Source organism: Mirounga leonina, unplaced genomic scaffold (assembly GCF_011800145.1).
Source record: "Mirounga leonina isolate KUSES-001 unplaced genomic scaffold, KU_Mleo_1.0 Mir_93, whole genome shotgun sequence".
NCBI classification, from domain to species: domain Eukaryota; kingdom Metazoa; phylum Chordata; class Mammalia; order Carnivora; family Phocidae; genus Mirounga; species Mirounga leonina.
Genome location: NW_023270854.1, coordinates 13,480,580 through 13,505,977, shown reverse-complemented (window position 1 = coordinate 13,505,977; position 25,398 = coordinate 13,480,580). Strand labels below are relative to the sequence as shown.

The 25,398-nt window shown below is 44.4% G+C and overlaps 1 long non-coding RNA gene across 1 annotated transcript in view; it reads left to right on the top strand.

Annotated features, from left to right (window-relative positions):
- Window positions 1-9,242: 9,242 nt before the first annotated feature.
- LOC118004697 overlaps window positions 9,243-25,398 on the top strand; it is a 42,961-nt gene continuing 26,805 nt past the window's right edge. Inside the window, exon 1 of the long non-coding RNA XR_004677676.1 lies at window positions 9,243-9,929. This is a non-coding gene — a long non-coding RNA (uncharacterized LOC118004697). The remainder of the gene's footprint in view (window positions 9,930-25,398) is intronic.

Sequence of the window (25,398 nt, the reverse complement as noted above, 5' to 3'; positions counted from 1 at the left end):
TGTGTGGGAAACTAAATGTGTGGGAGAAGAGACTTTCTAGATCTTTCTCAGGCTCCCAAGGCAGACAGTGAACGTCTATCCAGGTATTGCTGTTCCCTCAGGATTGGGGGTTCCACAACTGCCTGGTTCACACATGGCTGGGCTGCAGGACCAGCTCACCGCCAACCCCTTCACCCACACATGCATGCACGCACACACACAGCACCTCTCCCCTTCTCCCTCCTTCTGTTCTCAGTTTTCTGTCCTGGGTGTTCCTTGTCACCACCAGCAGCAGGTCCTACCCAAAGGCCCACAGAGACCCGGCTTTGTGGGGGATTCCGACCCAGCACCATTCCCGGGGCTCAAGGGGCAAGACAGGAATCCCACTTTATTACTCGCTGAGATGAGCCTTTGAGGAGAGCTGGATGCAAGTATGGGAGTGGACACCCCTCCAGGGTCTGTGACAAGGGCATCAGCCAGCGGACCTCAAGGAGGACAGCCAGGCCCCTCCCGGGCCCCCTGCCCTTCAAACTCAGATTGTCCCATGAAACCAGGGCAGCCAGGACCAGCCTTGACCGTGAGGCAGAACCACAAGCCCAGAGGTGTTGCTGGAAGGCCCAGAACCTGCTTGGGCTCGGCTGCTTTCTCCCTTCCAGTCTGCAGACGGTGAATGAGAATCTCCTATCCCGCAGGGGTGCCTGGAGCCCCCTCTGGAGCTGAGGAGGCCGCCCCTCAGGCCCACCACTGTTCGGTTGCAGCCCCTCCTGGAAGCCATTGTTGACTCCACGGTCGTGGAAGCCTTTCCACTGACGGCACACTCAGCTGAGAGAGCTGAGTTGTCCAGGGAAGAATTCCAGCACTTTCTAAAGAAGGGCCTGGCCACACAGAGGCCCAGCCCTCAACTCGTATCTTGGAGGGAGGAGGGAGCAGGGGGGTGGGGTGGCCGCATCTGACCACTTCCACAGGCTTCTTGCTGTCCTTCCCGGGGCAGAAGTTTCCAGAACTGCCTGTGGCCCAGCAGGGGTGGGGTGGGGTCCCGTCCTCTGTGCTCCGCTGGTGACCAGGGTGGCTGTGTGGCCTAGGGGACACAGAAGTGGCACCCTGCCTTGCTAGGGAAGCCCCTCTGTGGAGGCCTTAGCTGCGGGTCCCCGACGCCAGCTCCTCCCAAGTGTCAGCGAGTCAGTCATGGTCCCATGCTGGGGGGGGTGCCAAGGAGACGGGTGGTCCCCAGCACTCAGTGTTGCAGAGAGCTCACAGAAAGCGTTCGCTGAGCCTTACACCGAGGGAGCCCCTGAAGCAGAGAAGCGGCAGAGAACAGCGGACTCCTTTGGGGATCTTGGCTGAGAAAGTATGAGGCAGGCAAGAGGGAGAATGGGAGGGACCCCAACAAGGGCATTACACAAAAAGGAGGAAATGTAAGTAGGGGTGCCTGGGTGGCTCAGTCAGTTGAATATCCCACTCTTGACTTTGGCTCAGGTCATGATCTCAGGGTCGTGAGATGGAGCCCCTCATGGGGCTCTGCATTCAGCTTGGAGTCTGCTTAAGATTCTCTCTCTCCCTCTCCCTCTGCCCTTCCCCCCACTTGTGCAAGTGCTCTCTCTTTCTCTCTGTCTCTCTCTCTCAATAAATATAAAATCTTAAAAAAAAGGGGGAGAAGCTGTAATTATTTTTTAAGACCAAAGAGCTCAGGTAGCACGGTATTAATAACTCGGGAACAACACTGTCATAAATGTCACAGGGGTTCATGGCTTCTGACCTCTGTCACGTGGCAGCTGACACCCACATGTGTGACCCACACTTCCAGGACTGAGAGCCAGCATGCTCCTGGGGAGAGATGGGGGCTGTCCTTCTGCCTCTGCTAAAGAAAGCATCCTAAAACACACGCCCGTGGTGGTGACTTTATTACAGAGACAACACTGAATTACCTGTAATTTGTCAAAATATTGTAATAAACCAAAGACCATTCCTTTAATAGTAACAAATTACTTGTATTGTGCCTTGCGAGAACATAAACCAGTAAGAAACTCAGTGAAGTTGAAAACCGTGATGGTTCAGACAACACCCTTGTGTACCCACGCTTTAAAAAAAAAAAAAAAACAGGGCGCCTGGGTGGCTCAGTTGGTTAAGCGACTGCCTTCAGCTCAGGTCATGATCCCAGGGTCCTGGGATCGAGTCCCACATCGGGCTCCCAGCTCGGCGGGGAGCCTGCTTCTCCCTCTGACCCTCTCCTCTCTCATGCTGTTTCTCTCTCGCTCGCTCTCTAATAAATAAATAAATAAAATCTAAAAAAAAAAACAGTGCAAGCAACTTACAGAAAAACTAATAAACACAAAACAGCTATTTGTTTCATAAAAATTCTCTCTTGGTATATATTAATAATATACATCAGTTTACAAAGCTGTACACAATATGTACATACAAACTCATATTCTTTTCTTCACTATTTCATTTACGCATTTCCATTTATCGGCATAGTCTCCCAACATCTGGTAGCTAAAAATATATTATTGATGTTTCCTTATTATTGAGAATTAGTGGCTTTTGTATTTTATTTTTTAATTTTTAATTTAATTTTAATTTATATTTTGATTATTTTATAAATCGTGCTGCCATGTATTTTGTATAAAACCGGTTCCATTTTGAGGTAGAGCCCCCCAAAGTGAAACTATGGGGTCACAGGGGATAAAGGGTTTGATGCCTCATTATGGATTCCCAGATCCCTTTTCTGCAAGAATAAACCTATTTTTAGTTCCACTGGCAATATATAAATAACCAATTCCCTTCAGGCCAAACTGATTTTTCTTTCTTTTTTTTCCTTCTTCTTCTTCCTTTTCTCCTTCTTCCTTTTCTTCTCAGCACTTCTTCTCTTCTTCCTCCTCCTTCTTCTTCAATAGTATGAAATATTATATAAAGAATTATTTTCAATTTGTATTCCAGAAGTTGAAATGAGGGGTCGATCTGGTGCTTCTGACGCCACCTCGGTGTCAGAGGCTCTGCCACCATCCAGCCTGCTGGGTCACGTGTGTTTGAACGCGTGTGACTGGTCAGAGGGGAGTGTGCATCTGGCCCAGACACCGTCCCCCACATCCCACCACACATCGCTCCTCGAAAGCTTTCCTTATTGTCTTCTGTTCTAAGTATGGCAACCACGTGTCCTCGGTCTGCTACCATTTCAAACAGTTGGTCCAGTTGTCCCCTTACAGTGCACCCATTCTTTTCAAGCCCATGCGTCCTAAATTTGAATTTGGAAAATATGGTCACTACTATTTTGGTATATTGGTCTCACCCACTCTACTAGATGCAAGCCTAAGAGTAAAGACTGTGTCGTATTCGTCATTCCAAACCTGCGTGGTCCCTTGCCTCCAACGTACCCTGCCCTTTCATTCTGAAAGTGGTTCTGTTTGCGCTCTTGCCACTTGGAGAGCTGCTGTTCTTTGAAAATACAGATTTTAAAATAGCACTCATCTCTTTTCTTTCTTCTAAGCTGTGTGTGTGTGTGTGTGTGAAAATAAGTTCTGCAGATAGAACCTTCCTTAATCTTTTGTGTGCAGCAATATAGAGGCTAGAGACAATAATATTGCCTCTCAAATTAATTCTTCTGAATACTTCACTGTGCTGATGACAACTGAGAAGCATTTGAAGTCACAAATGTCACTGCTTTCACTTAGTATACAAATTAAATTTGGCATAGCCAATGAAAGATGGTGTCATTCATTTCCTGAGCTTTCAGTACATTGCTATGAATCCATAGCCTTCAATAAATATTATAAACATGAACACAATGAACACTTTTAGAAATCACATTCTAGTCCAGCATACCCCTACAGCAAATCTTCTAGGGTATCAGGAAAAGAATTCTGGAAAATGCTTTGATTCTAAATTCTTCACATTCCACTGATTTTATTACAGACCCCAGCACTTAACATTTTCTTCCGGATTCTCCTGGTATAACTCTTCAGGAGCTGGACTCGTTAGATTGGCACAGAGTCTTCAGTATGCAAGAAGACCATGGCCATCCTCAACCTATAACAGCTCAAAATGAAGCTCGTGCTGCAGATGGGTTGGCTAAGTGTGGAGCGAAGGGAGAGCTTAGCCTCGGGGGTGGGGGAGGGGGTTCAGTAGGAAGAGCTGGGATCCACAGCAGAACTTAGCATTTCTAACCAGGCCCCAGAACTCGCACCTGAGCTAGGACTTCATTGTAAACCCTGCCAGATTACTAACTAATCAATTTCCTGCCTTCCCCATGTCTGGCTCAGGAACGAGGCGGGGCTGTGTCTGTGGACAGAAGAGCATCACTTCTCAGCGGAGAGCACTGGGGAGCAGTCTCAGACAGGTATCTGCACACTCACGTGCATAGCAGCATGATTCACAACGGCTGAAAGGTGGAAGCAATCCAAAGGCCCATCCGTGGGTGAGTGGATGAACAAAATGGGTCCATACACACAATGGAATATTATTCAGCCTTAAAAAGGAAGGAAATTCTGACGAGCTCTAGCCTGGGTGAACCTTGAGGTCATTATGCTAATTGAAAGGAGCTGGCCACGAAAAGACCGGTGATTCTGTGTGATTCTACTTACGTGAGGTTCCCTGAGCAGTCAAATTCATTAGAAACAGAAAACAGAATGGTGGGGGCCAGGGGCTAGGGGGAGGGGCAAGGGGAAGGGGCTTCATGGGGATAGACTTTCAGGTTTGCCTGATGAAAAAGTGTCGGAGATCCGTCTCACAACGATAGGAATCTACTTAACACTACTGAGCTGTACACTTAAAAATGGTTAAGATGGGGAATGTTATGTATTTTTAACCACCACAAAAAATAAATAAGAGGGGGAAAAGGAAGGAAACTCTGACACATCCTGCAGCATGGATGAACTTTGTACACTTATGCTAAGTGAAATAAGCCAGACACAAAAGGCCAAGTCCTGTTTGACTCCATACCTGGAATGGTTAAATTCAGAGACAGAAAGTAGGCTGTGGTTGCCAGGGGCTGGGGGGGGAGGAGGAATGGGAAATTCGTGTTTAATGGGGACCACGTTGCCATCTGGGGGGATTGAAGCAGTTCTGGAGACGGGGGTTGGGTATGGTTGCCCAACAATGGGAATGTGCTTCGTGCCGCTGAATTCTACACTTAAAAATGATGAAGATGGCAAGCTTTATATTATGGCTGTTTTCCCACAATACTTTTTTTTTTTTTTTTTAAAGCCCATAATACAGTAGAAAAGCTTCCTTCAAACTCAGAATTCTTTTCCAGGCCATCTTCCCCACCTGGCAGGTCAAACCCATGAAATTTAGGAAACTCCAAAAGAATAAACTAACACATTCTCGGGTGAAAAATAAAACAGAACAAAACTGGGAAGAAGCAGAGGCAGGGGCAATAGTCAGTGGGGGGTGGTGGGCTGGGGCTGGCCCTTTCTATGAGCTCAGTCTGTATGAGTGGCTCAAATGTTACGTGCATCTCCAGCAAGTTCTCAGGTGATGCTGATGAGGCTGAGTGGGGACCACACTTTGAGAACTGTGGGCCTCTCCAAAGCCCTTTAAAAAGTGTCAAAACCACAGTGGAGGAGTCATCAGATTTTAACAAGAAGGTTTATGTGGAAAGTGTATTGCGGTGCTGGGATCCTGAGTCCTTTAGACACGTATACTTTTGAAAGCTTCCCCAGCTGATTCTGATGTGGTAGATTCTCATCCACAGGGAAATAAATGCTGCCCTATGCATGCATTCGTCAGACCCCTGGATCTCAAAGGGTCGTCTCCAGACCAGCAGCAGCAGCTGGAGAATCGAACTCTCAAGCCCCAGCCCAAACCTACTGAAGCACATACCCTGGGGTGGGGCCCAGGAATTGGCTTTGACAGGCCCTTTGGGTGGTGCTAATTCACACTGAAGTCTGAGAACTGTGAGCTAGCTCTTTTGACAACTCCTTTTTCATCGATGTGCTGATGACTAAACCAGGGCTTTTGGACAACTGAATATGTAGTTTTCCACGTGCATGTGACCAATTACTGAAGAACGGGACAGTTTATTCTTTTTTCTTTTTTTTAAAAGATTTTATTTATTTGAGGGAGAGAGTGCAGGAGAGAGAGCCTGGGGGGAGGGGCAGGGAAAGAGGGAGAAGCAGACTCCCCACTGAGCAGGGAGCCCGATGCGGGGCTCGATCCCAGGACTCTGGGATCATGACCTGAGCCGAAGGCAGATGCTTAAGCAACTGAGCCACCGAGGCACCCCCACCTTTTTTTTTTTTAATGTTGGCCTGGAAATGTGATTCGGATATCACTGAGATTGGGAAAGTTAATGGAGAGACTTACAAATACTCTGACACCTGGGACCACACCTAGCATAATTCATAGAAACTTCAAAGAGGCAAATTTTAGCTTAGTAAAAGGAAAAGACTTTAATGAGGGGGGGCCCCTCTGGTCATGGAAAGGGTTTTCTTGGGATGTAGTGGTTGCACCCTCATTGGATGGGTTCCATAGGAACCCATCCACATGGAGGATAGGGAAATTTAAGAAGGAACTGGACTGAGTCAAGGTTCCCACATGATTGTCTGAACAAGGTCAGCATCAGAGTGACCTGGGTTTGTTAAAAATAAATTCCGGAGTCCCACTCATGAAGATTCTAACTTGGCATAGCTGGGACAGGACCCTGGCATGGCACTGACCCACAGGGCACTTTGAAATGCTAGGTCCGAGAATCTCTAAACAGGATGTATTTGCCCTCCCTTCCCAGTTGGATGGCTGTACGAAAGAGGATAGAAAGGTTAGCTTCTAAAGGTTGGAAAATGCAGAGAGATCAAATAATTTTCTTCTTCGATAAGAAGTCTACATTAAAAAGTAAAATGGATGGTAGTATTTTTAGCTTTACTAAGGGCACCCATAAGAAATACATTTAAACTACAGCAGAAAGGATTTGGATTAAAGGAAGAAAAAATTCCTAGCAATGACGATTATTAAACATCGGGATGGGTTAAAAGAGTTGATTGTGGAAGAGCCTTCTCTAGAAATTTCTAGAACTGGGAGACCTTCTCATCTGTCTGGACCTATGTCAGGGGGTGAGTTTAGGCTCCCTTCCAGCCTGGATGCCGATATTCCGACATACACAACAGTATAGTCAACTAATGCAGCCCATTTCCCTCAAGTGTACAGGAGAGCCTTCATGAAAGCTTCCCTCATTATTAGTTTGCTAATAAAGCCAAATCAACAGGGTGCCTGGGTGGCTCAGTTGGTTAAGCGTCTGCCTTTGGCTCAGGTCATGATCACAGGGTCCTGGGACCGAGCCCCGCATCGGGCTCCCTGCTCAGCGGGGAGTCTGCTTCTCCCTCTGACCCTCCCCCCTCTCGTGCTCTCTCTTTCTCAAATAAATAAAATCTTAAAAAAAACAGATAAAATACTCACACACTAATGAGACCTGTGTTTGAATGAGGAGGTCAACCCCGTTTCTTATCGACTAGTCCCCTAATCCCCTGTGGATAATCTCCCAGGCATTAGCTTTTGTCTGAGCATTTGTTGATGGGCACCAAGTCTCTGATATAAAAAAAAAAGGAGAAAGGGGCTCTTCCTGACAACATCTTTCTGAAGTTCTGATGTTGAGGTTCAGTTGGAGTTGGACATCAAGGCCAAGCACCGAAAAGGGAAGACCTTGAAGAGAAAGGGAGGCAGGCAGGAAGCCTCTGGACAGACAGAGCTATGAATAGCAACTGGAGTGTAAAGTGAGGGGCTGACATGGAGCCAGGGCGGGAAGGTGGGATCCCGAGGTAGGCCAGCTGGGGCTGGGCCAAGGAGACACAGCCGTCGCTGTGTTTAAATCTCTGAAGTATTTCTGCTTTGGGAAAGTTAGTCCTAGGGAGACCCTTTTGTGTCTTCAGTTGGAAGCATGACCAAAACTGATGTAGAGCTTGGGAAAATCCTTCCAAATTATCCAGCAAGTCTTCCTCTGTTAAGGAGCAAAATGCAGCCTCGTGGTTTAAAACACAGGCCCTGGACTAAAACCTTCCTCTCTCACTTGACCATGGATAAGTTTTGTTTTGTTGTTGTTTTTTAATACTTCTGGGCCTCAGTTTCCTTATTTGGAATCTGAAGACAGTAAACAGCACTGGGTGATGTCTGTGATTTCAGGAAATAACACCTGAGTGCAGGGCCTGGCCCACGATAAGTGCTCGGTAAGTGTTAGCTTTTCCCATTTTTCTAAAGAAACTCGTGACTAAACGCTTAGATTCACCGAAACGGTGCCTCCCAAATGCCAGGCTGACACCTGGCACCAGTCTGTGACGAGGTTTTTGGCATTCCTTGGCCAAATGGGAGAAATAAGAACAATGTCGGATGCAGCCTGTTGGCCGGGGCTTGTCAATGACAGCTTTCTTCCTCTGAGAATGTACAATGTCCTTTGCTTTTGGAAATAATGAGCACAGTAGAAGGTACTTTTAGTTTTATGTTCTTTGTCGCTTGAAGTTAATCCTTGACTTTTTTTTTTTCTTTTCTTCTAGTCCATGAAATCCAAGAGTCTGGGAACCATTCCTCTGGCAGGTGTGAGGGGGATCCAAAGAAGGTGGGCAGGGCTGTCTCGGTGAATCTGAGAATTGGCGTGATGCCCCCCCGGGTCGTGAACTCACAGCAGCACCTGTCCCTACTTCTCCCGCCAACGCAAGCTTCTCTTCATGCTTCTCATGACCTCCTTTTTTTCTTCTTCTTCTTCCTTTTCCTCTCTTTGAGGGTGTTCCAATCTTCTTCCCTGCCTTGCTTTGGCTCCAGCCCTTGGAGGACAGCAGAATAAGCCACCCGCAACCCTGCCGCTTTGGCATGATTATTTTGAGCTGAAAGCAGTTGAGAAGAAGCAGACACAAGAACAGCTCTCCGCGCCCCCCCCCCCCAGTCCCCTACAAGCAGGATATAAACTTGTCAAGGTGTCCAGCTTCCCTCTCTGCCAGGAAGGACGGAAGGGAATCGCTGGAGGTGGCTCTCGACCCTGACCTTGACCAGGCAGAGGAACCCACGTGACACCTTTACGACCTAGCCCTTGTCTTCCTAGTGCCTCCAGATGTTAACCTCCCAAGCTGCCACCCTAGACAAAGTTCTTTTCTTGGTCTCCTCACTTCTCTAAACATTTATTTTTCTTTTGTTAAGATGCAATATAGGGGCGCCGGGGTGGCTCGGTTGGTTAGGCGTCTGCCTTTGGCTCCAGTCGTGGTCCCGGGGTCCTGGGATCGAGCCCCACGCTGGGCTCCCTGCTCAGCAGGGAGTCTGCTTCTCTCTCTGCCTCTGCGCCCCCACCCCCCCCCGTGCTCTTTGTTGCTCTCTCCCAAATAAAACAAACAAACAAATAAAAAAAGATGCAATATAAGCCCCCCAAGTCCTAACCACCCCTGGAATTACTCCCCACTGGTGCTCCCCTGTGCATGTGGATGCACATGCTAATGCACTCCTGTTGGGTCCCTCTTGTTAACCTGTCTTGTCTAATGTGCAGACCCCAGCCAGGGACCCTGGGAGGATAGAGGGAGAAAAGGATGAAGTGAGTTCTTTCTTTCCTACACCCCTTTAGGCTGTTCTTACCACCATCCCCCCTTTGCTTGGCCTTCTCCCCTGCCCTGTTTCTCGTCCCCTTCACACGCCTGTCTCTGTTCCTGGCTTCGCTCCTGAATCTTTCGCGGCCACAGGTGTCGCAGCTACCTCTCCAGGTGTTCGGCTCAGCGGTGGGCACGCAGGTGCTCTGCGCCGTGGGTCCGGTGCCCCGCCGCGTCCCCTCCTGACGGAGGGCTGTGCTCAGGACAGAACGACGAAGGGGGCACTCAAGATTGATCTTCCTGCCTCCGCACAGTGACATGTCATTAACCGAGATGCTTCCTTGAGCACCAGAAAGGATGGATCGTGGCCCGTAGCCCTTCCAGTAACAGCGACACATTTTGGGCAATGCATTTGAGGGAGAGAAGTCGGGCTCCATACAAACCCTGAGGATTACAGCCGAGGTGCAGATACGAATCTATTATTTTAGCAGTTTCCTTGAAATTTGGGGGGGGTGGGGGAGACATTTCTCCTCCTTGGAGAGCAAGCTCAGCCAACTGTCCCCCGTTTGCTTGAGACTTTCCTGGTTTCAGCACTGAAAGTCCCATGTCTCGGGAAGCTCATGGCATACTGGGACAGCTGGTCCCCCTAGAGCCAGCGGTAACCAATCCTCTACTGGGCTATTTGTCAAAGATCTGGCACAGGTAGGTTTAGTTCAGAGAATGAACACAATGAGAAGGGAGTAAAGACTCATTTAACTCAGAGAAGAGAAAGCTGAGGGTGGGGGTGGGGGAGCAGGGGCTATTTTGGTGACAAGTTTCAGGTGTGGTCAGTGGGTGGGCTAGAACGTGTCCAGCTGGGGTCCATCTCTACCCGAGCTCAGAGCCAGAGGAAATGGGTGTGAGTGGAGCCCGAACTTACTCACAACGCTGATTTCCTGACAGTAAGTATTCTTAGACTCCAGAATGAGTTTCTAAAACAGATTAGGTATTGTCTTTAGAGGTAATCCCTAAGGGCTTTAAGAGTTTAGGTGTGGCCCAAGAGCTGAAGGAATGGACAAAGCACATTTCTAAGATTCCTTCCAACCCTAGAATCCTGTTTCCATCTACCCATCTATTATGGCTCTGACTATTTTTCATGTCCTCTTTTGCCTGTAGTTAAATCGTTTATAATGACCAGAAAAAACGCTTTGATTCTAGTCTCCTGGGGCATGAGTCCAGCTTCTCCAAAGCATGATGGAGAGGAAAGATTAACATGTTTGTTTGTTTGTCCCTAAGGATGCTTAAATTTAGAAAAGGTTATGTATTGGTCAATTTCATGACAGCAATATTAGAAGTTTAAAACAGGGAGAAACATTCCCTGTGGTCCCATTATTCCAACAGCCTGAGTGACCCACTTTCTCTTCCCACTCCCTGTCCTGAGATTTCCCTGGGATTTCATTAACGTTTAACCTGGCATCCAACCTGACCCACATAGGATTCTTACATTAGGGCAACTGGGCCTTACTGAGTGATTAAAGCTAAAAGCAAAACAAACAAACAAGCAAAACTTAAAAAAAAAAAATCCTACGTAATCGAGTTGTTTCCAATTTTTAAAATCAGCTTTATTTTCCTCCATGGTATTGTCTCACATCCTGGGAAATCAAGCTGAGACATCTGGTGAATTGTTGTGGTTGAAACTGAGCTTTGGGATTGGTGGTGGGTCCTTGTTGTTTTAGGGATGCTTCCCCTTCATACAAACACTTCTGTTTGTCGGAAACTGAGCCCTGCCTACGTGAAATCTGAGCATCTTTCCACTATGCTGTTCTGAAGTTGTTACTTACCACTGATCCAGCCCGCCAACCCTACGGTCAAAAGCTGATGGCATAAACTCTTTGGCTGATCTCATTCTGATCAGCCCCTTACACAAGTTCCTTGGCGTATTAGTCAGGGTCCTCCAGACAAACAGAATCAATGGGATGTATATATATATATGGAGAGGAGATTTATTTTAAGGAATTGGCTGGCAAGTTCAAAATCCGCAGGGTGGGCTGTCAGGTTGAAGAGCCGATGTGGTGCCAGTCTGAAGGCTGTCAGGCTGGAGAATTCCTTCTTGCTCTTGGAGGTCAGTCTTTGTTCTGTTCAGACCTTCAACTGATTGGATGAGGCCCACCCACGGTAAGGGGGACAATCTGCTGCTGTATATAAATCCACCAATTTAAATGTTAATCTCAACTAAAAATACTCTTACAACATATCCAGAATAATGTTTGACCAACCAGGTGTAACCAAAGTAATACGACTAGGGCCAGGATAAACCTTTAACTCCAGGAACAACCCCTTGATTCTTGCATGAGTGGCTGTTTTCGGTTAAGAATATAAAATAGTTTTGGTTTCACCTTTGGATGTAAACTAGATGAAATAAACCATGCTCAGAGTGGCGGCAGGTGACCCTTGCCCCTTTGTAGTGTAGCAAAGAGTTCCATTTCCCTACATCCTTGGTAGCACCTGCTATTAATACCGCTTTTTACTTTATTTTTTACTTTTTTATTTTTAGTCTTTTTTTAAGATTTTATTTATTTGAGAGAGAGCGTGAGCGCACAAGCAGGGGAAACAGCAGAGGGAGAGGGAGAAGCAGACTCCCCACTGAGCAGGGAGCCCGATGCAGGGCTTGCTCGATCCCAGGACCCTGGGATCATGACCCGAGCTGAAGGCAGACGCTTCACTGACTGAGCCACCCAGGCGCTCCTATTATACAACTTTTTAGTTCTTGCCAGTCTGATGGTTGTAAGGTTGTATCTCATTTCAAACACAATCTGCATTTCTCCGATTACTAAGGAGCTTGAGAGGCTCCTCATATATTTATTGGCCATTCCAGTTTCACGTCTGTGATTTTCACATTTTTGCCCATTTTTCTATTTTTTTTCTTGCTGATTTGCAAGAGTTTCTTAGATATTCTGGATTTTAAGCTTTTGTCCTAGTTTTGCAAAGTATCTTCTTCCAGTACATCTCCTGTGTGTTACCTTTGTCCAAGGTGTCTTGGTTTAAAGGGAAAGCTTTACTCTTGATGTCCTTAAATCCATCTATTTTTTCCTTTGAAGTTTGTGCTTTTTGTGCCCCTCCTAGCAAATCAGCTAGTTTTTGCTATCTAACAAACCACTCCAAAGCCTAGTGGCTTAGGCCAACAATGATTTATTGCTATGGGTTGGTGGGGTGAAGCTTCTGGACAGGGCCTGCCTCCCGGGGCTGGATGGTGCTGGGGGGCGGGGCGGGGCCTCCACTCCACATGGCCTCTCAGACTCCAGGTGGCTAGCCCAGGCTTCTTCACAAGGTGGTCTCAGGGGTTCCAGCAGCAGGGGAAGGCAAGCCCCAGTGTACATGGGCTGTTCAAGCCTCTGCTTCCTCATAAGGCTAACACCCCGTGGCCCAAAGCAAGTCACATGGCCAAGCACAGAATCAAGGAGTGGGGGAAAAGTCTCCACCCAGCTGATAGGAGGAACTGCAAAATGTGTGTGTCCGTAGATTTTAACAAGCAGTTTAGGTTCACAGAAAAATTAAGCAGAAGGTACAGAGATTTGCCACATAGCCCCTGCCCCCCCACCCCACCCCAGCATGCATGGCCTCCCTCACTATGAACATCCCCTGCCGGAGTGGGACACTTGTTACAATCAGTGAACCTTTATTGTCACATCATTGTCATTCAGAGCCCATAGTTTGCCTTAGGGCTCACTCTTGGTGTTGTATGAAATTGTATGGGTTTGGACAAATGTATCATGACATGTAACCACCTTATAGGATCATACAGAGTAGTTTCACTGCCCTAGAAATCCTCTCTGCTCCATCTGTTGTTTTCTTTTTCCCAATCTACCTTGTTACTCTAAGCTTATCAAGATATTCTCTTATATTTCCTCTTAGCAGCTTTATAGTCTTAAAACTATTTGGTGTTTCTTTCTTTATACTGTGATTTTCAATGTATTTTAATTATCTAAATTTTTCAGTATTTCATTTATAATTACATATTTGTGCTTGTTATATACTAACATAATTGCATATTATATAATTAGTAAAAATAAATTTAAATTAAATGTTTAATTTGAATCTATTTTTTCCCAGAGAGAACCACATTTTCCAAGATCTATTATTCTATAATCTGTCTTCTTCCCTCTGATCTATAATGCCAGCCCTATCATATACCAATTCCCCATATATATGTGGCTCTGTTCTCAAACTTTCTATTCTATTTGCCTCTCCTATGCGAATACTTGTAAAATGGGCTGCTATCTGATAGAGCTAGTATTGTTTTTGCCTTTCTTCCTCAGATTCCCTTGGCTCTTTGTGGACTTCTATTCTTCTTTATAAATTTTAAAATTATTTTTTCCAATTAAAAAATCCTCTTGAATCCATCAGGTTCTGGGGATCTAAGGTACAGCATGGTGACTATAGGTGATGGCAAATATTGTATACCCAAAAGTTGCTAAGAGAGTAGCATAACAATGACAACAAAATGGTAATTCTGTGAGGTGGAGGATATGCTGACCAACCTTATTGTGGTAAACATTTCACAATATAGACACACATGTATCAGATCATCGCATTGTCCACTTTAAGCTTGCTTAATGTTATGTGCCACTTACATCTCCATAAAGCAAGAAAAAAAATCATCTTGAGATTTTGATTAAGATTGCATTGAAGTAGAGATTCATTTAGGGAAAATGAACATCTATTCTGTGCTAAGCTGTCCCATTCATAAATATGGCACCTGTCTCTGTTTATTTAGGTAGTCTTTTATATCCTTTATTAGTGTTATTATCCATAACTTCGTGTGATTTTTTTTTTCGTTAGGCTAATTCATAGTTTACAGTTTTTGATACTTTTCCAAAAATGTCGAAGAATATTGGTTTTTTTCCTGTATTTTACCAGAGTTCAAATGTTATAGGTGTGGCCTAATGGAATTGTTGAAATGTTGTAGTAATGCTCTGAATCAGAGGAAAAAGCATAATATTCAGAGTTACATCAATATTAATATCTGAGGCGACATCGCTTACGATACCTTCTAAAATGCACCGAGTGGCTAGTTTCAGGGTGAAATTAGCCTGCTGACATGCTCACCCAAGAGATTTTAGTAGATTTTCTCTTCCGGCAACACAAGAGGTCCGCCTCAGCAAAACTCACACAAACAGAAGGTCACGAATGACTCTCTCTGGAATCTTCATTTCAACAGTTCCTAAGTGTTCAAGAGAATTAATTGTTCAACTGCAGAAACTGGGTCCCAGAGGAGTTTCAAACACCAGCCAGATGGGAAAGAGTTTTAGGGCACATGTGGTCTTATACCCCAGCAACAGAAAACCAGAGGGGGAAAAAAAAGCTTGCATTTCCATTGTCAGCACAATGCCTATAATTCTCCTTTGTTCTGGGGGATAAACACTGAAAGACATGAAGGGCGAAACTTCTATACCTGAATTTCCATAATGCTGGGTGCTGGGCATTGTCATTACTTGCTCATTGCTTGTCATTTTTGCATAGAAAAAAGGAATATAATAAGCCTTTCGAGAAATACGTGTTTAGACAGCTTGAGAGTGCTTTGTCTTCGGATGCATATGTGTGTTTAGCAGAATAATTCCCTGGTCTAGGGAGCAAATACCACATGCATAATTCTTTTGTTAAAGACGATTCCCCTTTATTTTTGCATTTTTTGTGTGTTTATTGCTTTTTTGTTATATTTTTAATCCTTTTTGGATTTATTTTTTAATATCTGGATCCAGTACAAGTATTTCAGTCAATGAAGAGGCGTGTTGCAGTAAACCCGGGGAGCTTAGTGCAAAGTGTCAACATCCCACTTTGTTGGATCTTCAGCAAGAGTCACTTTTCTGAGCCTCAGTTTACTCATCTGACACAGGAAGGGTTTAGGTGACCCCACATGTCCTCTCAAACTCTAAGATTCTGGAATCTTCTTGGAACCTTGGCATTTGGAGATAATTCTTGAGATTTCTATAAATAAAAGTGAAACTCAGCCACTTCTTTAAAACCGGTGGGAAGCTTCGGGAACACAGTCGTCACCAGGTCTCTGTAATCCCTGTGGAATCAGATCAGAAACTGCCAGGATGGTGGGGCATTCATAGGGCAGCAAGGGGCAGAGTGTTGGCTTCACATATCCTGCCAAAGTCCATGTTTCTTCTTCTAGCAATTTCTTGAATTACTTTGAAAATTGGAATGGATGAGAATTTTAGTTTTTCCACAAGATAAAAGGCTCACAGATAAAGTGAGTTATCTGTCTTTTGTTCCAACCAAAAGGTGACTTTACCAGAAATTATACTGAACATCTAAGGAATTAATCTGAACGAGTGAGCTCAGCCTGACATGAAGATGCTCCGATGCCCTTCTTAGCGATGATGCTGAAATAGTAACAGTTTTAGTTTGCTGAGGCTGTAACAGCTGCCAGGGGGGGAAAAAACACAGAGAGAGAGAGAAACTAGAAAATTCAAGCCATTCCAAAGATATAAGGTAGCAATTTAGAGGCTATCCTCTTGAAAAGCTTATTTAAGCCCATCAATCAACCAATAACTATTGATTGCCTACTGATCAAGATGTCGCATCTGCATTCTCTGCCTTCCAGGAGCTTCTGATTTAGTTAAGAGCTACCATCTCTGCTCCAGGCCACTGAGCCCCAGTGCCCGGTGTGCTTTCTCAGACTGTAGCCCCTCGCCTGGGCGGGGTTGTATCTTTAGATCTTTGGCTTTTCAGTCCCTCTGGGTTCTCAGGCCCCCACGCTGTGAATCCAGCCACTGCTGGCTTTCAGCTCCCCGCGTCCTGACCTATTTCTGGCTAACCGTTCCTCATTCTTAGAATCCGCCTCAGTTACTGTTGTGTTTGCCTTTCCAACTCCATCCTATCTTTAGCCCCTGGTTCTGCTGAATTCCGTAGCTGAAGACCTTTTCCCCATCCATCCTGGCTGATGTGACATACTGAGGGTCCTAGGTTCCACCTCTGCGTCCTAGCCACCCCAGCGGATCCTTGTCCATCGACTGGAGTCACCGTGCAGCCTTTCCTCTCCTGGAACTTGACCTTTCCTTGGACGCACAAATGTGCCTATTCACAGCCAGTGTGAGTTACGTCCCCTCGTGACCACATCAGGTCATGCACCGCGGGCCACGGCCGCCATAGCGCCCAGATGTGGCCGGCTAGACACTGAGCAGGGCAGACGAGAGCAAGGGCAGTGGCTCCTGTGTTCAGGGAAGCGTGCTTCTTCAGAACTCCCTCTGACGATGCAAATCGAGACTTTCCCTGAGGTAGAGCTATAGAGAGAAATCCATTAGAGATCCAGGGTTCTGGGTGGGAGAGGTACGGGCTTCCTCCAGAAGTGAATGACTTTCTCAGGCAGAGGAAGCATGGTGGCAAAGGAAAACATTCTTTGGTGCCTCACCAGAAGGAGGACACAATTCCCAAGAGTCGACATCTGTGTAAGCTTTGGGATTACAGAGTCTAGCTCTGGGATTATCAGGGTCGACACAGTGGTTCGAAATTAACTTCACTTTTCCTATCCTATCATCCTCTTCCTCCTCATGTTTCGGACACCATTACACAGCCGTTGCCAGGTCTGAGAACCTCCTGCCCACCCCCCCAGTAGGATACTGTTGAGTGTGTCTGTAAAACTGTCCCCTCTCTGACCTCTCCTCTCCATCACAGTTCAGGCCCTCACTCTCTCTCATCTAGGCCAGTGCACTGAGCTCTTAGCCCTGAGATTTCCAACACCACCCTCACCATTCCCCATCTCCATTCGAACACAATGGCTTCCCTCTGCCTTAAGAAGGGAGATTCATGTTGCTTAGTACCACAGTCAAAGTTCTCCATAAGCTGGCCTTCTCCCGTCACTTGTCACCACGTACCCTGTGAAACAAGGTGGAGAAAGGCCAGCTGTTATTCCTGATCTGATCCAATACAGTAACTCTCGTAGTATTTCGGCCCTGTCACTACAAACGTCTCCTTGTTAAACAGGCCCTGTATTTCCACCTTTGGCCCGAGCTCCCACTCTGCCTTCACCTGGAACGTCCTCCTGGCACGTCCCAGCTTCTCTCAAGCTGCACTCGAATAGCCCCACCATCCTACAGATCAGAACGACTCTCCTCTTCTTCGTGCTCTTATGGCATTTAGCGGCTTTGATCTTCTGCTGCATACGGTTGCTCATGTGTCTCTCTTTCCTCGCCCGCTTATAATCTTTTTGCCTCTAGAGACACGTAATACTCCTCTTCATGGTTGCCACGGTCGTTGGTCATTGTAGGTACTCGAGGAATGTTTGCTGAAATAAGTCTGTCCAAATATGTACCTGAACGTCCGTCTGGCTCCAGAGCTGGATACAGACACACACGCACATTTGGGCTATAGTCACACCTACATAAAGTGCACATTCAGGCACACACACATATACCTACGCATGCACGCATTTATGCACAGGCAGGCAAAGCACACTACGTCTGCACATGCACTCGCTCATGGTTGTGCACTCACATGCTCACATGCACACTCACAATGTACACATAGACACGTGTGCCAACACTTACACCATGGGCAAACCCACACACGTTCACATACACACACGCATACATACAGACCCACACGTGGACACACATGCACACCTTATCATTGCCTTCTAAAGAGGAGTTTTGCCAAGAGCATTTGGGCGTGGACTGGTGAGGGACCCCAGGGTGCAACCCATCAGGCATGCGAGGCATCAGGGTTCTATTTTGGGGGTAAGTGTACACTTATTCCCCACATTCTTTCAGGAGGAGGAGGCTCTTTTTATGTAACACCCCTCTGCTCAGAGAAGATGGAGTGACTTGGTTGATAGGAAATTTGGAAAGAATACAATTCTTTCCCAGTGTGATTGGCGCAGACCCTCTCTGTTTTCCTCTTTGCTGTCAGGGTGTGAGCTGAGGTGCGGGCTGGGGAGGGGCAAGGCCAGGGTGAGAGGCTGCTGTGCTCTGGGCTGCTGTGACGGGAGTTCAGTATTGGAAAGCTTGTTTGCTCACAGATATCAGCCACATCTTCAGTATCAGATTGACAAAGGTGATGGCGTTAGCCTGTCCCTGCCATCTTTCCTGCTTCGTTTCTCAGCGGGCTCATCAATCAGGGAAGAAGGGTGTTATCTCTCGGGACCCCTCAAAGACCCGAACAGAACTTGAATAATTTACCAGCTCTCTACTCTGACACGTGCCTTCAAATTCACATAAGGAAGGAAAGGAGGAATGGCCATTTGTTTTCAAATGGTATGTTTGCTTACGGCTTGCGATGCGTAAGACGCCACCGCAGGTATTTCTCACGTATGCCTTGATATGTGATAGTTCTCTGATACATGATATATATATGTGATGCTTCTCCACTCTCCGGGGGCTAAAATCTCCTTGAACAAAAGGACACATTCACATTTACCTGAACCTGTTTACAACTTTTTGCTGGCAAGTGCCCTCCTGCTCTGTTGGCTTCATCTCCCTGGGGAGCTGGTCTCAATCCCTGGGATGTGCGGTTTCCTCCCCCCGGGTATGACCTCATTGTGTCGGCTGTGCCTTGTCAGGGATCTTATCCAATGGGATCTGTGTTTTCTTCATGGTGATAAGTTACCTCTGATGACACAGCAAAGTAGCGCTGTTTGTCACAACGTGTGAAATTCAGGGATGAGATAGTCCCTTGCTCTGTGTCCTGTGACATTCAGCTCTAATTCCACTTATTTTTTTATGGGCGTTAAAAACATATTTTTTAAATTGAAGTATAGTTGACACACAATGTTACATTAGTTTCAGGTGTACAACAGTGATTCACAACTTTATACGTTACTGTATGCTCACCACAAACGTTAACTACCACCCGCCACTGTACAAGGCTATTACAATACCCCTGACCATATTCCCTAAGGTGCACCTTTCATCCCTGTGACTCATTCATTCCACAACTGGAAACCTGTACCTCCCACTCCCCTTCACCCATTCTGTTCACTCCCCCACCCACCTCCCCTCTGGCAACCCTCACTTTGTTCTCTGTTTTTGTGGGTCTGTTTCGCTTTTTGTTTGTTTGTTCATTTGTTTTGATTTTTAGATTCTACATAAGAGTGAAGTCATATGGTGTTTGTCTTTCTCCGTCTGACTTACTTCACTTAGCATAATACCCTCTAGGTCCATCCCTGTTGTTGCAAATAGCAAGACCTCAGGTTTTTTGTGGTTTTTTTGTGGCTGAGTAATATTCCATTGTTCATGAGCATGTGTGTGTGTGTGTATGTGTGTGTGTGTTACATCTTCTTTATCTGTTCATCTATTAGCCATTGTAAATAATGCTGCAATAAACATAAGGGTGCATATATCTTTTCAAATTAGTATTTTCATTTTCTTTGGGTAAATACCCAGTAGTGGAATTACTGACCGTATGGTAGTTCTATTTTTAATATTTTGAGGAAGCGTCATACTCTTTCCCACAGCGGCTGCACCAATTTACATTCCAACCAACATGCATGAAGGTTCTTTTTTCTCCACACCCTCATCAACACTTGTTATTTCTTATCTTTTTGATTCTAGCCATTCTGACAGGTATAGGGTGATATCTCACTGTGGTTTTGATTTGCTTTCCCTGATGACTAGTGTTGTTGAGCATCTTTTCATGTGCCTGTTGGCCATCTGGATATTTTCTTATACAAGTGTCTATTCAGGTGCTCTGTCCATTTTTAAATCAGATTATTAGCTTTTTTGATGTTCAGTTGTAGAAGTTCTTTATATATTTTGGATACTAACCCCTTATAGGATATGTCATTTATAAATCTCTCCTTCCATTTACTAGGTTGCATTTGCATTTTGTTGGTGGTTTCCTTTGCTGTGCAATAGCTTTTTATTTTGATGCAGTCCCAATTGTTCCTTTTTTGCTTTTGTTTCCCTTGCCTGAGGAGACAGATCCAGAAAAATATTGCTAAGGCTGATGTCAAAGAGATGACTGCCTATATTTTCTTCTAGGAATCTTATAGTTTCAGATCTCACATTTAGGTCTTTAATCCATTTTGAGTTTATTTTTGTGTATGGTGTAAGAAAGTGGTCATTCTTTTACATGTGGCTGTCCAGTTTTCCCATTTATTGAAGAGATGTCTTTTCCCCCATTGTATATTCTTGCCTCCTTGTCATAGATCAATGACATACGCATGGGTTTATTTCCAGATTCTCTATTCTGTTCCATCGATCTGTGTGTCTGTCTTTGTCCCAGTACCACTGTTTTGATATTATCGCTTTGTAGTGTATCTTGATAACCAAGATTATGGTATTTCCAACTTGGTTCTTTCTCAAGATTGCTCTGGCTATTCACGGTCTTTTGTGGTTCCATATAAATTTTAGGATTATTTGTTCTTGTACTGGGAAAAATGCTGTTGGTATTTTGATAGGGATTGCATTAAATCTGTATGCTTGGGATAGTATGGACATTTTAACAATATGAATTCTTCCAATCCATGAGTATGAACTATCTTTCCATTTATTTGTGTCATCTTCAACTTCTTTCCTCAATGTTTTATAGTTGTCAGAGTACAGGTCTTTGACCTCCTTGGTTAAGTTTATTCTTAGATACTTTATTCTTTTTGGTGCCCCTGTAAATGGAATTGTTTTCTTAATTTCTCTTTCTGCTACTTCATTTAGTAAATAGAAATGCAACAGGGGCGCCTGGGTGGCTCAGTAATAGTTTTTTGGTGGCATCTTTAGGGTTTTTATGTATAGTATCATGTCCTCTGTACACTTCTGTCATCTTTAGGGTGAGACAGATTCAGAGAACAGTCTGAGATGAGGGCAGGGTGAGAGTCCAGTTCACTTAGGGCAGTGAGGAAAGGTGAAAATGACAGGGATTATTGGAGGGAGGGGCTCAGGAGCAGGTTAATAATTGTGGCATCTAGAACCTCAGGGGTTATTTTGCAGATGTGGCAACCACCTAATTTGTCTCCAGTAAGGAAGGGAGAGGAAATAGCCTTAGGTTGCAGCAAAGGGATTGCGTTCTAGAATGGGAGCAACAAGGGCTTGGCAGAGCGGTCTTCTCTTGATTGCCTGACAATTCAAATAGATGTTAGTCTGCCTGGGATGGTCAGCATTACCTTTCATAACAGTCTCAGGAAGAAATAATAAACCTGCCACGCTGAAACCATTTCACCAACTCCTCTTCCCAAAAGAGGAGTTCTATTGTTATTTTTGTTGTTTGTTTGCTTTTTGAGCTGGAGAATCCAGCAATTACTGTATGTTTACCCCAGGTTCCACTCAGATATCTGCAATACTGCAGAGCCCATTGATATGAATATTATAACTATTTATGTCTCCAGCTAAGAGTGCTACCCATCTGGGAGGGAGGCTTGCAATTTCCAGTTTTGGAGGAGGGCTATAGAGAGTATATTTGCTTTAACAATTATAACTAAATAAAACAAACGTTTCTAGAACTGTATGCTGTTTCTGAGATTTTGAAATTGGAATGAGAATCTCTAAATGTAAAGTACTGTACACATCATGCCGTGCATAATTCTTTTTGATAACATCCCCAGAGGTCACTATGAATCCTCTGACCTGCCCTCCCCGCCAAGTGAGGTGAAGCCCTGGCCTTGCACACCAGCTCAGAGTTCCCACAAATGTGACATGGGCCACTGCTGGTGTTCGAGGCAATTTCAGGGACACAGAGATGACCCTTTTTTTTTTACTTTAATAGTTACACATCTATTTTCTTATATGTGAGACCAAAATAATTGAAGGGCAGACATTTCGAGGACAAATGAGGAGAGGCCGAGAAAAATATAACAAAGCAACACAACTGGGCGTGAAGCATTTGGCATTTGCAAACAGGAGGGAGAAGAGTATTGAAAAAGTGTGATGGGGGACCATGTTAAGATATGGGAGAAATAAGATCAGATAGAAAGTGTGGAGTCTGTCAAGGACGACTTTGAGAGCAGTGATAAATGGCATGTTAGAAATAATAAGACATGGGCTTTGGAGAAAATAAGATGGAATGCTGACATTGAGATGCTGAACTCTTGACCATGGATGCAATGATGGCTATTTATTTATCTACTTACTTCCTTCCTGGTCATCTCTGGGTGTCGTGGCGTCGCAATTAATTAAATGATCACTGGCGGTAGTCGTGCTTCTAGCAATAGCAGAATAGGTTGTTTTGTATGAAACTTATTTCTGAAAACAACTAGAGAAGCTGGACTAAATATAAAAACATTGTTTAAGGCATTGGGGAGCTACCAAGGTACTGAGAATTTGCCGTACCAATGTTCAGAGATTTTCTTGGACCATAGTGAAAGCAAGCGAAACATAAAAAACAAGAGTTGAGGAGAAAATCTCCGTATGTTTGGAAATTCAGCACTTATGATACCACTGAGTCAAAAAAGAAATCACAATGGAAACTAGAAAATATTTTGATTATGCCATAATTAAATTTCCCACATTTCAAAACTTGGGGGAAGCAGCGAAAGCCAAGTGTAGAGGTCTTTGTAGCTTTCATATGCCTACAGGAGAAAAATTTTTAGAGGCTAGAAAACCAATGACCTAAAAATCTATCTAAAGAATTTAGAAAAGCAATGAGAAAGTCAAATCTAACAGTAAAAAGAAGGCAATAAATAAAAAAGCAGAAATTAGTAGGATAGGAAATAAACCTATAACTGATTAAATCAACAGTGCCAGAAGTTAGTGCTATAAATTTTCCTCCAAGTATAGCGTTAGCCTCACTCCATATATTTTGATATGTTGTGTTTTTATTTTCATTCTGTTCAAAATATTTAAAAACATTTCTTGAGATTTCCTTATAGATATTGGACTACATTAAAATCAGGAATTTCTGTGTACTTAAAGGATACCATTAAAAGAGTAAAAAGCAAACCACAGAGGGTAAGGAGTTATTTATCACATATATAAGTGACAAAGGGCTTGGATCCAGAACATATAAAGAATTCCTACAAATCAGTTTTTTTATTTCAATCTTTTTCTAAAGACGACCCAATAGAAAAATAAGCAAAATACTAAAAACAAAACAAAACAAAACAAAACAAAAAACCCCAGACACTTCATAAAAGAGACTATCTGAATGACCAATAAATATATAAGAAGCTGTTCAGCCTTGCTGGTCTTTAAAGATATGCAAACTAAAACCCCAGTAAGATACCTTTTTATACTCACAATAGTTAACTATCAATATTAAGTGTTGGAGAGGATGTGGGTCAGCTAGAACTCTCATATGCTGCTGGTAGGAATGTAACTTAGTACCACTTTGGAAAACTGTTTTTGCAGAATCTAAAACTGGATGTTTTTATACCCTATAACTCAGCAATCCTGTTCTTAGGTATACAGCCAAGAGAAATGCAGAATGTAGATGAATGCACATGTCGGGTTGATTTGCTCTGTGGGGGGCTAATAATGACCACCCTAAATACCCACAACCTAATCTCTGGAAACTAAATATGTTACTTTACATGGCAAAAGGGACTGTGCAGATGTGATAAAGATGTTGAGATGGGAGATTATTCTGGATTATTTGGGTGCGCCCAGTGTAATCACAAAGATCCTTACAAGAAGGGCATAGGAGAGTCAAGGTCAAAGAGAAGAAGTAGGTTGGAAACAAGTGGCAGAGAGCAGAAAAGATGTTGTATTACTGGCTTTGAAGATGGAGAAAGGGACCATGAGCCAAAGAATATATGTCGTCTCTAGAAGCTGTAAAAGGTGGTTTGGATGCTTCCCTAAAGTAACACAGCCCTGTGGACCCAGTTTAGACTTCTAAACTCCGGAACTATAAGATGATAATTTTATTATTTTAAGCCACTAAATTTGTGGTAATTTGTTACAGTAGCAATAGGAAACTAACATATGTTCCAAACAGCAAAGGGCCAATGGATAAATGAATGGTGGTATATTCCTACAGTGGAAGACTATACAGAAATTTAAATGATCAATTACAGCTTCATACAACAACATGATAAATTCTCACAAATGTGAGCTTGAGTAAAGAAGGCAGACATAAAAGAATACACACCCTATGAGTCCATTTATATTTAAAGCTGGTGCCCTTATGGCCTACTTGGGTGTCCCACAGATAATGTTGAACTGTTGAAGTGAATTAAATTATATGGAGGCCCCAGTTGTGATAGCTCACTATCCTTCAGGAACTTGGCAGAGCTAGCCATGGGAATAAGATAATTTCAGCAAGTACTATTTGGAAATTTTTGTTTACATTAGGTTCTTGGCTTCTTTGACAAAACCTATATTCAGAGGCAGTCCTCCATAAAATTGAACAATAGGATAATAGGAGGAAAGGCATTCCCTTTGATTACCTTTCAGAGGTGAATAATGGGCTAGGAAAGCTCGCTATTCTGCTTTCTTTCTAAATTGCCAAGCAGGAAGCAGGCTTGAGGGTGGAGTTGGCACTTCCCCACATAATAGGGGGCCTCTCAAGAAAGAATTTAAGGGAGTTTTGGCTGTTTTACAAGACTGAAGTCCTAAGAATAATTCCTTAGGCTGCTGTAACAGAGGGCTTTGCAAATTCAGGGTCTTAGAGCAGATCCTCCCAGCAGTTAAAGCTGAGCCCTGCTCCAGACCACTGGTGGGTAGAGCCATGACTTACCTGGCCAGGAGCATCCTACGTGAGTCACCACAGCTGAGGGGAACAGGGTGATTAAGGATCTGCATGTTTGGTCCCAAACTATTTTGTACAAAAGCAAGTTTGGAGAATGAAAGTCACTGGGCAATCTGTACCTTCTTGTCTCTCATACACTAGAAGTGGCAGATGCTGATAAAACCCACACACTCAAGTAATATGGCGGTTGGCTTCCCACAAAGCAGTCTCATCTATTTAATACTGCCTATTGGCAGCTGGGATCGCACTTAAGTACTCTTCTCAGGGGGCCCCCTCTTCTGCTGCCCATGGATCTCTTCCAGGCCTGATTTATTCTGGATAGTCAAAGTTCCATCTT